This window comes from Aphis gossypii, chromosome 2 (assembly GCF_020184175.1).
Source record: "Aphis gossypii isolate Hap1 chromosome 2, ASM2018417v2, whole genome shotgun sequence".
In the NCBI taxonomy this organism is placed as follows: Eukaryota; Metazoa; Arthropoda; class Insecta; order Hemiptera; family Aphididae; genus Aphis; species Aphis gossypii.
The window spans coordinates 16950985-16965056 of NC_065531.1; the positions used below are offsets into that span (position 1 = coordinate 16950985).

At 25.8% G+C, this 14072-nt stretch overlaps 1 pseudogene; it reads left to right on the top strand.

Annotated features, from left to right (window-relative positions):
* LOC114127434 (uncharacterized) overlaps nt 1-14072 on the top strand; it is a 291174-nt pseudogene that overhangs the window by 15950 nt on the left and 261152 nt on the right.

Genomic DNA, 14072 nt, shown 5'->3' on the forward strand with positions numbered 1-14072 from the left:
TTTTTACGATTTGTATTTAATCGGCTCTTTTTGTTTCCGTATTTTACTCCGCTGACGAATTAAAGTTGTTATGGTGCCAGCGACGAATTTAGTTTTAGAATTGTGGTCGGTTAACCACAGTATGTTACCACGTATAACCTGATGTCGTGCCAATTTTAAACAACACTATCGATTGCATACTTCTATAACACGGCGCTTCGTTTATGTAATTCACTGACGTCGGTGTATTGCACACTCACCGACGAAAGTGTAAAATGCAGCACATCATGTACACACAATCAATACATTGATACTTATTAGGTACTTAATATTCTTATCTTAGCTAGGATTTTTAAGCGATGAATTTCAATTAGTTAAAATATTAAAATATTAAATAATTATACCCAATAATTTCTAAACTATGATGAAACGAAATGTAAATATTAAATAATAAGTATCTTAAACACTTAAAAACAAATTGATTTAATTGACTTTATATAATATGTAAACATTGTAGACTAAATAGTTTTATTTTGTCTTATTTTTAAATGATTCCATAACAATTTAAATACATTTTCACATTTTTTTTTGTCGAAAACAAAGTCACTAATTAAAAAAATTAAAATTAGGAGCTTATTATAGATATTTTACATCTACTATTTGACACTAATTGTATTGAACATTGCAACTGTAGACATTATACCTAATAAATAAAAATTGATTAATTGTGTTAATGTTAGATAATTTGTAGACATTATTAACCAAATTTTTAAAAGGTTATTATAAAATAAAAAATAACAATGCAGATAAATTCTTGTCCTACTTATGATACTATATAATATACATTATATATATATATAATACTTTTTCTTATTAAAGTTATTATAACATAATATTAACATCACAATGCATATCGTTATTGTAGAATGAAGATAGATATAGTTTTATACAAAATTAAAGATCTATAGGTGATTCAATTATTTATTATAATTACGTATTTTAAATACCTATTAAAACAAATTAGTAGTTTCATATCATACTAAATGTATCTAAAATAATTGGATTTTTTATTCTAGTTAAAGCAGAGATGCTTAAGATTTTATATTTCTAGGATTTTTAAAAAATATTTGCGTTTATGTGCTCTACCAATAGGTTATATATTACTGTATTTAAATTTTTATTACTACAAAAAAGAAAAATCTTCTTGTAGTACCTATAGTACATGGATAAACAGTTATTTGTCTACTAAAAAATTGGCTGTAAAACACTTTTAAGATTTTAGTAGGTCACAAGTTGTTTGTCACTGTTCTAGAGTAAAAAATAGATTCTCTAAAATATGTTAAATTTAAATCTCAAATGTCATTGGCAAGTATAAAATTCAAATATTTATTTACCATCTATAATAAAAATAACTCAAACTATTTATTAATATAATTACCTTGGAACTAGGTGGTTCACTATATTTTATCACTTTTATACTTTATACAACACCAGCATTATTTTAATTCTTTTGGGTACCTTGGATTTCTTATTAATGATGAAGTCTGTGTAGATATCTTAATAGTTATACAACTTTCAATTGATTGATTGATCAAATAATGTTATATATTTTTGTATATATTACACCATACAATGATTTATTAACATAATAATGTTGTAACAATACACGTTAATTCCAGATTTCAGTAAAGTTATTCATTGCGATTGTTATTATGATTTGAATATACTAACATATAGAAAGTAACTATTGTAAAACTAATAACTATCGGCCAATAGTTAAAGGTTATGTATAATAATATTATACTAACTAATCAGTCATACTGTAGGTATAGGTTGGTACTTAAAAGTTAAAATAGACAGTATTACAATAGATTTATTATCGTATTATATTTTCTATTTAACCGAATGCATAGAAAAAGGTACGCACTTATATGGTAGTGTTTTCGTGTACAATTTAAATATAATAGTAACGAGTATTATATTGTCATAAAAATATCCCAGTGTCAGCTTAGTGCACGATTTTAATCCAAAAAAGTATATTCTTCAAGGCGTGCAAATAAATAGTTAAATGTATAGCTCATTTCCTATTTTTGCTGTCAGTTACTTTTTCAATAGGTTGTTAATATATTATAAGACTTTATAAAAATTTTATGATATTTTTCGATTAATATATTCGCATGAAACATAAGTTATTATTATTCGATGTTTAAAAAATATATAAAAAAACTACTCTAATAAATATAAATAAAGATAATTCAAACATATTTTTAGTTTAAAAGAAGTGTAATCCATATTTGTATTAATATGGCGTTATTTTTTGTAGGATTGTCTAAGTTTTTAAGTATATTAACTATTAAGTGAGTTTATGTATACGATTATGCATTGTTTCTCAATACAGAGGCAGATAATTATAATAATAATTCTATGGCTTTTAATAGTGTTGAATATTCTGCTGTTTAAATTGAGTTTTGTATTGGGATGCGATGAGATGTTTATATGTTATGCTAGATTATAGCGATTGCGATTTTACTATTTGGAATTCGTTTTGTGTTTTTTATATTTTTCATTATTTTTTTTTTTAGTACAATGTAACAGCTAACAAAAAGTATAGTAATATTCATGAAAGTTCTCTTAAAAGGGGTTTTATACCTACATGCAGGTCGACAACGCTATCTCCTATCAGTATTAGTTTTCTAATCTATTTACTGTGATTTATTAACTAACAAAAATAAACGCATATTATGCACAATATTTATACTATATTACTATCATTTAATACTACGCGTGTGATGCGATCATAAAACAGCTTAGCAACAGTTGTGATTTTATAATATGAATAATAATGTGTATAGTAGCCGTGTGACTTAGTATGATATATTATATTATACGATAGTAAATTCGCGGTCGACACGCGTGTGGTTCTTAATCGTGTTCATCATAAACGACGCGTATTATATAGTACCTACCATTCCGTACGTTTAGCATTACTCCGCCTTCATAAAATATATAATGTGAACGCCTCAAGATAATATGCCACTTTTAAACTTTTTCCACTATAACGAGTGCATCATAAATGTAGTTTAAAAATCTACATTCAGTGCATTCTAAATTTGAATTTGTTTATTTATTTTTTAGAATATATATTATGTGCCTAATATATGTTTTATACCTAAGTGGCTAGGTTGGTACTTATTTACAATATATATTGGCAAAAACAAATATACTTATACCTGACCGTTCAACTGGAAAAGCTATAGTGTGATTGATGTAGTAGAAATGGTGACAAGTTTCTTAAAAAAATTAAATCTTTACACTAGGTAAACTTTTGCAGGCTTTAAATCTTGCATCTAGCTTTAAAGCCTGCAAAAGTCAATCGTTTTATTTTAATTTTTGATTAATGTCAAACGATTTTTATTAATCGATTCAAATCACGAGAACAAGTTGAAGTTTTGACCACGTACCTATATAGTATGTTAAATATCGGTCTTCTTCGTCTGGACATATTTTATGTGTGTGAGACGCGAACACACAATATTATAATTCAACACGCCACGAGCATATCTGTAAGCCTATATACTCATACGATATCATTAAACTACAGAATCACGACTATAATGAACTGTAGATCCATAATATTTAATTCATTTTATTGTCGTTAAAAAAAAAAAAAAATATACAATATAATAGTCTAGTATTATACGTATTATACCATTATGCAGCCACTCTCAAACTCCATCTACCTGCCTGCCGAGTACTTGCCTTCTCCACCACCACCATCACCCCTATAACATGATTCCTCACTATCGAGCCTATAGGCCAGGGAGGAGCGGGCGGCTCGTGGACACCCCCTCCCCCCGCGTAGCGCCTCTAGAGAGTCTTTGAAATTGATCGCGCGCGCGGTCAATGCAGTGTCGGCGGTGGCGCGGCATCGAGTTTGCGCGTGTGTATAGTACAACGAACGCTAAGTCGGCGACACTCGCGCGCGCACCTACAGCGGCCCGCCGCCGACGCCACCGCTGCAGCGATTTATGCAGTCCTTGTCGCTTGCGAGATTCTGCGTGCCGCCCATCGACCGCGGTATACTCACGCACGCACACAACCGTACGCACGTGCAGTATATACAGAGCGTTTACCGGTCACCACGACGACGTCGTAATATGAATCTGCATTTGTTACCACTATAATCTCACAAACCCGTAGGCCGTAATGATATTGTTATTACTGTTATAAACCATGTTTAAATGATTAAATAGTCGTTGCAGGTTATAAACCCGATAAACACACACCAGAAAACATATAATATCGTATAGACGGACGTCCACCGTGTCCATTAGCGGTTTTGTTTTTCGCGAGTGAATCGTTCGACGAGTGTTTTCGTCGTCGCGTTGACTACCACAGTCTTTTTCTATCTACCCACCGCCACCGCCACCGCCGCAGAGTCTCACTGTAATCTAATATCATCCTAGTTTACGATTATATAATACACGACCGTGCAAAAAATAATATGTCTGAAGAAGCCACGCCGAAAACGGTCAGCGACGACGATGTTGACAACGTACCAACGACGAAACCGTCACAGCGGGTGGCAGAGCCTACGACAGTCGACCGAGGTGAGGCCAAAAAATTTAGGAATTTTACTCTATGATTCGTCCGCCTTCGACGATTTACATATGATTACGAACACGTTTTATATATACTTACACAGTTATGTATACCGATAAAATCATTGTATATATACGAGTATATAATATGAATACATTGTGATAATAATAAATTATATATATACTAGTAATGCATATTATATATAATATTATAAACAATATAAACTCGTATGTGTGCCATTGAATGTCACGCCTATCTGTGTATATAACTGTAATAAATCGATTTATTTGCCATAGTAGTAATAATTATTTGTAAAAGCTTCAACGTATAATTAGAGTGATTTTTCTGCACAACGTTCATTTGTATATTTTTATAGCTGTTTGTGTATGAACTATAAAAACTGTAATAATACTAATAACTAATGACAAAATATAGTACAATGACACTATACTCGACGCAGTTAGTGCTCACAATAGTGGTGGATGGAAGCAAGGGAGACAAAGGCTGATAGGGATATCTCGTTATGGCTAAGTCGATTACGTTTTTGGCGCTAATAGTATAGTTTAGATAATAATTATAAATGTTTGAATACATAATGGATCTACCTCCCATCACTTCTTGAATAACTTCTGGAGCCGCTACTAGTTTATAGGGTAGGATAAACTGATTTAATATTATAACCGGCTGAATTGTAATATGTCAACTTAAGATGATTTAGTAAAATTTTATTATTGTGCCATTGTGCCAAATGTATATCATATTAGTAAAAAATTATAACGTTGCGTTCGCATTCGTGTATGATTAAGTGTTAAACATTTGAGCATTATTTTAATAGGTAAATTTAACATTTTCAGAATATTACGAAATAAAAAATATACTTGTCATGCATTAAAATGTTGTATTAATTTCAGTCTTACATATTTTTATTATTATTGAATCGAATGCTTCACCATCCACTGATCATTTTGCTCGTTAACCATTCCGGTGTTTAATTTAAATATTTTTATATTTCAATACCTAGTTATAAACTCAACACGCATATTCATATAATGTTTTATCTATTATTTTAATCGTTGTTTTTTTTTAGAGTTTATAACAATTCTAATTTATAAAGTACTGATTTATATTTAAAATAACTATTTTTATAGAGAAATACTTAATACTATAACATTTATGTTATTGTAACAAAAACTATTGATTTCAAATATTTTGTTACATCATAACAGTTATATATACCATTATTGTCATTAAAATAACAGAATAGATGCAATAAAAATAAATGATACATAATGTTACGCTCACAAAGATATTTCCCATACAATTTTTTTGGGCTAAGTGATTGGTAATATGAGCATGTACAAAACCCGAGGTATAGGTACTTGCTAACTTGCAAAAACTGAAAAAAGTTATCTACTTATCTTGTCATATTATTGTTATTTTGATATAATTAAAAACTATTTAGCTAAAAAAGTTTTCTAATCGATGTATTATGTATAACTATATTATATATATACATGTAGTACAGATTCTGCTGGCTAACTTCCAAAATGGTCAATAATACTTAGGGCCGTGCATACAGAATAATATTTTTCGAATAGTCGTTTTTTGTTGGTTATTACCATTATAATGCAAAAGAATATTTCGTTCCAATTTATTGCAAGTGTATATATTATTAGATGTCTTTTGTTCAAGCTGCTTATATAACTTTGGATGTAAGACGTAGGTGGTATACTTTTTTGACGTGTCAAGGTAATGTTCATAACATCGATAAAAAATGTATAGGTATTACGGTCTTACGTTTTTATTTTATTTTGCCATACAGAAATAATATTTATAATTTTACTTAAAAATCACCCGGTCTTATATATTATTTATGTTCAAGGTAAAGTTTAAAAGCTTTAAACTGTTTAATTTAAAAAATATGAATAGTATGCATCTTGAAATCAAAGGCGTAATTAGTAATTTTTCATGAAGGAGGTCCAACTAATTTTCCTAACATATTTAAGTAGGGACTCCGCCTCCACACCCCCAGCATTACATTGAAATAAAAATTCAATTTATTACAATACAACAGTATAAAACCAATTTTATGTTAATAATTATTTATTTAAAACAAAATTTATAATACAAAATTTAATTTCCCTAAACTGAATGCCAATTCATTGATTATTTCTCAACAGTCTCACTTCTACCAAGGGTACACGAGAATGCAGTAGTGACTAGTGGTCGACGTTATCTTAGTGAAAAAATTGTTATTTTAGACATTTTAAAATTTCATTTACAAAAAAAAAATCAAGTACAAAATTAACATACCAAATACAAAAGAGAGTAATGAAAGTCGATCAGTACAAAACTAATAACAAAAATAATCATTAACCACGATATTTGAAACATGAATAGTGAATACTTACTGATAAACTAATAAATAAAAATAATTTAAGTTTATTTATAAACATGTTGTGTTACGTCTTATATCTATATGTTCATAACGGGTATAGGACAGGTTATTCTACAGAAACAGGATAGGTGAATTTTAATATTATTTTGTAGTTATTCCCCTAGGTTAAACTAGTTAAAGCACTAGATAACAGACACTAAATGAGCATTATCGATTTCTAACTGCAAGTGGCAATCATGCATAACAAATGCTGATAACATTTTATGTGATTACAACTTATATTAGCAAAGAATATATTAATACATTAATACATATATAATATCATACGTTTAGATAGGTATTTATGGATCCAATGTGGGGGATCCAGACCCCATTCCCCCCTTCCCCATAAATATTCCACTGCTTGATACAGTTAGATAGAATAATACAAGAAAGTTTTTGGCTAGAGTAAAAAACTTATAGAATTATGATATAAAATACATAGGTATAAATTTATAAATAATAAAATTATAAATAAGTATAATAAGTATAATAAGTTATAAATTTCTTATTTATAAATAAGAAAATTTTCAAAAATGTTATACATTTTAAAGAAAATGAGTATTTACTTTTAGTCTCATTTTAGTTTTCAAATATTAAAATAAATAATATTTTATTTTTACACATTTTAATCACGAAAACTATTAAAAATTAGCTTATAATAATTTTTTTGTTGATTTAGCAGTACTACACATCCCGTCTTGGGTATTACGTATAAATCAAAAATTATTATTATTAATATTTAATATATTAGCAGGCTGGGTAGCATCTTAGATACTGCTATTTAAGATAAATATATGAGATATAATTGTATTTTGTATCAAATATACATAATTTTAATGTATCTTGTATCGAGATACATTATTTTAATTTATCTTGAATTGTGTAATTAAATAATATTTTGATTTGTATCTAATATCGTTTTATGATTAAGAGAAGTACTAGATACATTTAAAAATGTTGTTTTATTTAAATAACAGTATTCCTTATTTCCAAATAAAAAGTTTCGTATTTTTTAGTTGGTAATTTGTACCTAATGTTAGATAGTTTAACTTAGATAAGTAACTAGTGTCTGGTGATAATATATCACCAATAAGACTTCGTTGGTCACCAATTTCCAACTGTGAGTTCATATTCTTTATCTATCTCAGACGTATTAAGCATTTAAACAGTGTTTGTGTAATGACGTCCGACAAAAAAGAATATTTTATGCTTTTTTTAATATTTGATATAATTAATTTTCAATATCATTCATTCATAACATGGACAACCAAAATAATGTAATAGCTAATAATATTCCAAAATGTTTAGATGTACATCATATAAGATATAAAATTTCGATGAAATAATAAATGCGAATTAATAATTATAACATAAAAGTTGAATGTATAATATGAGAAGGGAAAAAAAAGAAAAAGTAATTATTTCAGGAGTAATAAATACATATCGTATGCATATAACATAATATTATTATAAGTTATTATGTAAAATGCAATTTAATGTGAGAAAATTATATCCAAAGTAAATGAATAAATAAATGTTTAAAGTATTTTGTATCTTATATGAATCTAAAATACTTGTATCTTGTATTTAGAATTTAGATAATAATTTATTATGTATCTTTTATTTAGATATTTTGTTTGAGTTATCTTATTCTTCTCTATCTATTAGGAGAAACTAAAAACGCCCACAATTCTTATTATGTAACTTGTTATATAATTTTAGATAAAAATGATTAAAATTTTTATTTTATGGGATCAATAAATGTAATTGCTACAATAAAATATGGACTATACATACAAAAATATAAACTTTTCTAAGTTATAAATGGGATTATATGGTTGTAATTGTATACATTATTTACAAAAAATAAAACAAATTAAAGTTATTAACTAATATATTGCATAAAAATGCCTAGATGCTGTACAGGTAAATAATAGAAAGCTTAAAACAAAATCTTATCCGTCGTGTTAATTTTTTGAACAAATTATGCGTAGTATAATCGAATGAAATCTCTTTTATAAAAAATATATGCAATTGAGGATTTCACTAAAAACTATTAAGTATTAGATATGTTAGTCATTCTTCGTTATAGAGTATACTTCGGAGCTTACATTAATTTATTGAATAATTGGATTAATCTAAAAATTTAAACATACCTTAGATTATATTATGGATGATTAAAATAAAAGTTATGGAATTAATCATATGAGTATTTTCTAATTGTATAAATATTATAATTATTATCTCTTACCCTTCACTCTACATTTTTCATACGTAGATATACGTATAGAAATCCGAAGAATCATTTTAAGTTTTTATTGCTAGTTTTTATTTACTCTATAAACTTTTGTTTTACCTACTTTATGATTTATACCTATAAATATAATTTTATATTTATTTTCACTTATAATAAATGTATTGATTTTTCTTGATTTTCATATTTAAATTATGTGTGTATTTTTTCAATACATAATATGTTGAATATTGATAAAATATATTAGGTAAATAATACGCATAAATTATGGAAAATTAAATTTCATTATAAACTTAACTTTTTTTTATAAAAAAAAATGGATATTATGCAAGTTATAAGTATCATTTTTGTTACTTGTTATGTAGATCAATAGTATAAAATATTACAGTATTGACATTATCACTATGTAAACTATAATTTTTCTAAAATTATATAAGGTGGAAGAACAAATACAATTTAATATAATAGAAGTCAAAATATTAGAAACTCTCTTGCATTAACATAAATATTCAATAGTGTATAAAACTATATACATATATAATATATATACAATATACTATACTGACAATACTATAAAGTACAGTTTAATATTGTATAATATCATCATATCGGTAAACAATCGTAAAAAAATTATTGAAATGCAAATTATTGGAGGGTAGCTATAAAGTATGATAAATGAAGATTATCTAGTAATTATACCGCAGTACTATCATAGCGCTTGTTATAATATACACTATTAATTGTGTATTATACACTTGCCAATTAAATATTTTTACGTTAAAATGATGTGGGAAGCGGAGATATAAGCGCATAGATGGCAAAAATAAATGTAACAATTAACTTTCACATTAAAATACTATAGTGTCAAATCTTTATTATCTTAAAAGTTTAATAAACCCTAGACTAAAGAAACCATGATAACATATGCTAATTTGTGTTTTGTAGGTATATTTAAACAAACTTAACAAACCATTATGTTCTTAAATTAAATTTATAATCATTATTTATAACCCATATTTATAGCTAGGTATACATTATAGTAATCTATACTAAAAATTAAGTTAAATAGTAAGATAAGTTATGTATATGTATACTATTTGTTCATAGTAAATATATATTATTCTTATTATAATAAAATATATTTGTATAGAAATATAAAACACTATTTTTTATTTGAAAAGACTGAGTTAATTTATTATAATCATTTACTATGTTTTACAAAAAATCTAGAGCAATTTATTTTAACGTGCTATCTATAAAAATATATAATACTACTTAGATTATAAATATAACTTTTAATAAAATATATGTCAATCTTTAAAATGTTACTATAATTTATTTTAATCGAATATCAATTTTTATAGTTTTATCCATTATTAATTATACAGGTAAAACATCTAAGCTCGCGATTAGTAAATTAATCAATTCCTTCAATCTCTTCATTACATAACCAGCAAAGAGGTTTAAACTAAAATGGCGTTAAATCTGCTTAATTTTAAAAACGATAACAAATAAAAATATTAAATGTGGTCACTGGAAGACTTCTTAAATAAAGACTTCTTATTTCTTTAATATCTATTCATATTTAGGTATATAATTTAATGATTTATGATATCCAGCACAAGTAATTATTGTAAAAAATATATTTACAAATCGTTCACTTGAAAAAAGGGTTAATTAAAAATTATATAGTATGTTGTTGTTTATAAAAATACTGAATTATATATAGGTAAGTACAACTAGTACAAGACATAATACTTAGTATTAATTTATATAACTATACTATACTATACTAACACTACAAGGTGTTATTTCAACAAGTCTAAACTAAGTAATTATCGCATGCATAACACGTCGAATATATAGTCTATACAATAATAATATGACGTACCATAATGATCGGTGCGTCGCTCTGTGTGGTTGTTTATTTGCTGATGACAATATAACACGTAATTTGGTGGCGGCTTAAATTAAAACAACTACTACTATAATACGTTGTTTCCCGTTTAACTATATTACAATTACATGTATATATATATATATAAGTATATCCTGCTTGGTCGCGCGTTTATATTATAATAACAGTATGAACGCCGCGTGATGTTGGACAATTAACTCCGGGACTTTTCGGTTTTCTCCGTGTATATTACGCACTGGTTTTATTATTATTATTATCATCATCATCATCATTATTATTCTTATTATTATTATCATGTAATATGTATACTCGTGCCTAGTTACAGCAGTTATAGCTCAGGTGTTGGTATTTATGTATATGTACTCTTCGAAGTAGGTACTAACCCACAAATGCTCATTATCGTCTCGTGATTTTTAATTTGACTTTTATTCTCTACCCGCTAAACGGATATTTACTTCACATTATGATACAGTTGTTACTTGCTTATAGTAAACTTAATATGTTATATATAAACGACATAAATGTACTCACATAGTACATACTATGTGATGGATTTAAAATCAGAAGTACCTACCTAGATTTTATCCGTTGTAAATATAGTTAGTCATTGTAAATTTGATAACATTTATAAATATAAAAAAAATGGATCTTAATTAAATCACAAATTTGCCAATTTAGTATGTACCTAGTTAATGACTATCAATGCTTACCTAAGAGTTTTTTTAGGTAATAATGCAAAAAAATTATTCAAAATTCCGAAAAAAAACTAATATTGTTAATAAAATTTATAAAAATAGGGAAAAATAAATTTTTTAGTTAGTTTTTATTAAATATGATAGATAACTTATTTGCATTGCATTTTAACAAAAACCTTTTAAATTGAAAAAAAAATATTTTTAAAAAAATACTGTAAAATGGCAATTACTGCGTAGTGTGTACAATAGATTTACTAACTAATAATTAATAACAATAAATAGATTTACAATAAGTTAAGATAACTTATTAACAATAAAATAATATTTCAGCATATTAGCGTGAAATAAATTAAATACACATCATCATACTGTTGTTATCAAATTAATTTTCGATTGAGCCGATGACCATAAATATCTACGTAAAATATTTATGAGTTTTGTATTTAATATTATTTAAAAGTTTAAAACAAATTGGTTAAGAAAAAAAATTAACTTTTTTAGAAAATATTAAATAGTTATGTTTAGTAAGTGTATGAAAATCAATGATATATGTACTTTTACCTGTCAAAATATATACAAAATATGCATATTACATTTTTAATTAATTTTGATTTTCTTTTAAACTTGGCATAATTGTACAATTCGAATTTCTAGCTTGGTACGCTATACATCGAGAACATATTATACAACAATATACATTTTCTGAGCTCTAATAATAACTAATTACTAATTATTAATAACTTTAAAATTGATATGGTTGTATTTAAAAATTAGAAATGCATAACTCGTAGGTAATAGATACCTATTATATAAAACTCTATTATCTCTTAAATTATTTTGGTGTCAAGATTATTTAATTCATCTACAAAATTAATACGGCTTATCAAATTAATTTTAGTACAAATCTATTCATAAATCTAATCGTAAACTAGCTTAAACTTTTAAGATATTGTAATTATTATATTTGTTATTTATAATCGGAAATGTGTGGACAATGCTCACATTGCCAGTGATATTATATTGATACATATTATTGGTACGTATTTATTAAAAATTGTTTCTCTTCTTAGAAATGTTACTTTAAGGAACTAAAAAAATGATAAAAGAATATACCTATGTGTATTTAATTACTACCTCATTACGTTTTATATTGTTTAATGCGTTTTAATGTCTTAATTATTAAAAAAAACGCGTGATTTATTTTTTAAGAACACTTCATATTCTCAATACTATAAAAAAAATATGTGTGTATATTATATATAGATTATTGATGACTTTAAATCAAATTTAATTTGAATTTTGAACACACATAAATGTTATGTTTCCATAATATGTTTGCTGTTTATGCAGCAGATATTATTTTAATTAATTAGTAAAATAATATTTAAATATCATGGAAAAAATATCAAAAAATGTCTATCGTTATTCTATATTTTTTATTTTCTAATTGCAAATTACACGTATTAATAAATTAGAATAATTATGCACAGTTTTAATAATAGAACATTCGAAAGTAAAAATAAATTATACAAAAATATGAACTTTAAACATGTTCAAAAATAAATATACCTACAGTTCAATAATAGCTTAAACGTATATTAGCATAAATATGTGCAATTGACTCAATGTGTTTTATTATATTCGCTGTTAAAAGTGTAAACGCTCATGAATAGCAACTTGAATAATGAATTCAATTACCTTTACCTTGATACGATACATACGAGTATATTATTCTAATATAAATAATAATATTTTTATTTCTGACTAGCTATAAATTAAGTAATTTTCAAAATAATTATATTTAAAATGATTTTTTCGGATTTTATTCATATTTTGCTTTATAATAATATGATGGCTCTTTAGCCATACTTAATAAATTAGTAATTTTTAATTTTCGAAACTAAATTTTTCATAGATTATAGTATTTATAATAATAACAATTATATATATATATATAGGTTCAGAAAGATAAACTATATTTTAATTTAGTAAGTATGCTTTTTTTAAATTTAATAATATTTATTTTTATTTTAGAAAATACCAGTCCTGTCAAAAATTACATCCATCAGACGCCTGAGCAAATATCAACCATACAGTTTGAAAATGAGATCTCGCCTGTTGCTACAAACGGAAACTTAAACAGACCTTGCGCTTGGCAAAATAGTAAGTGTTTTAGATGTTTTA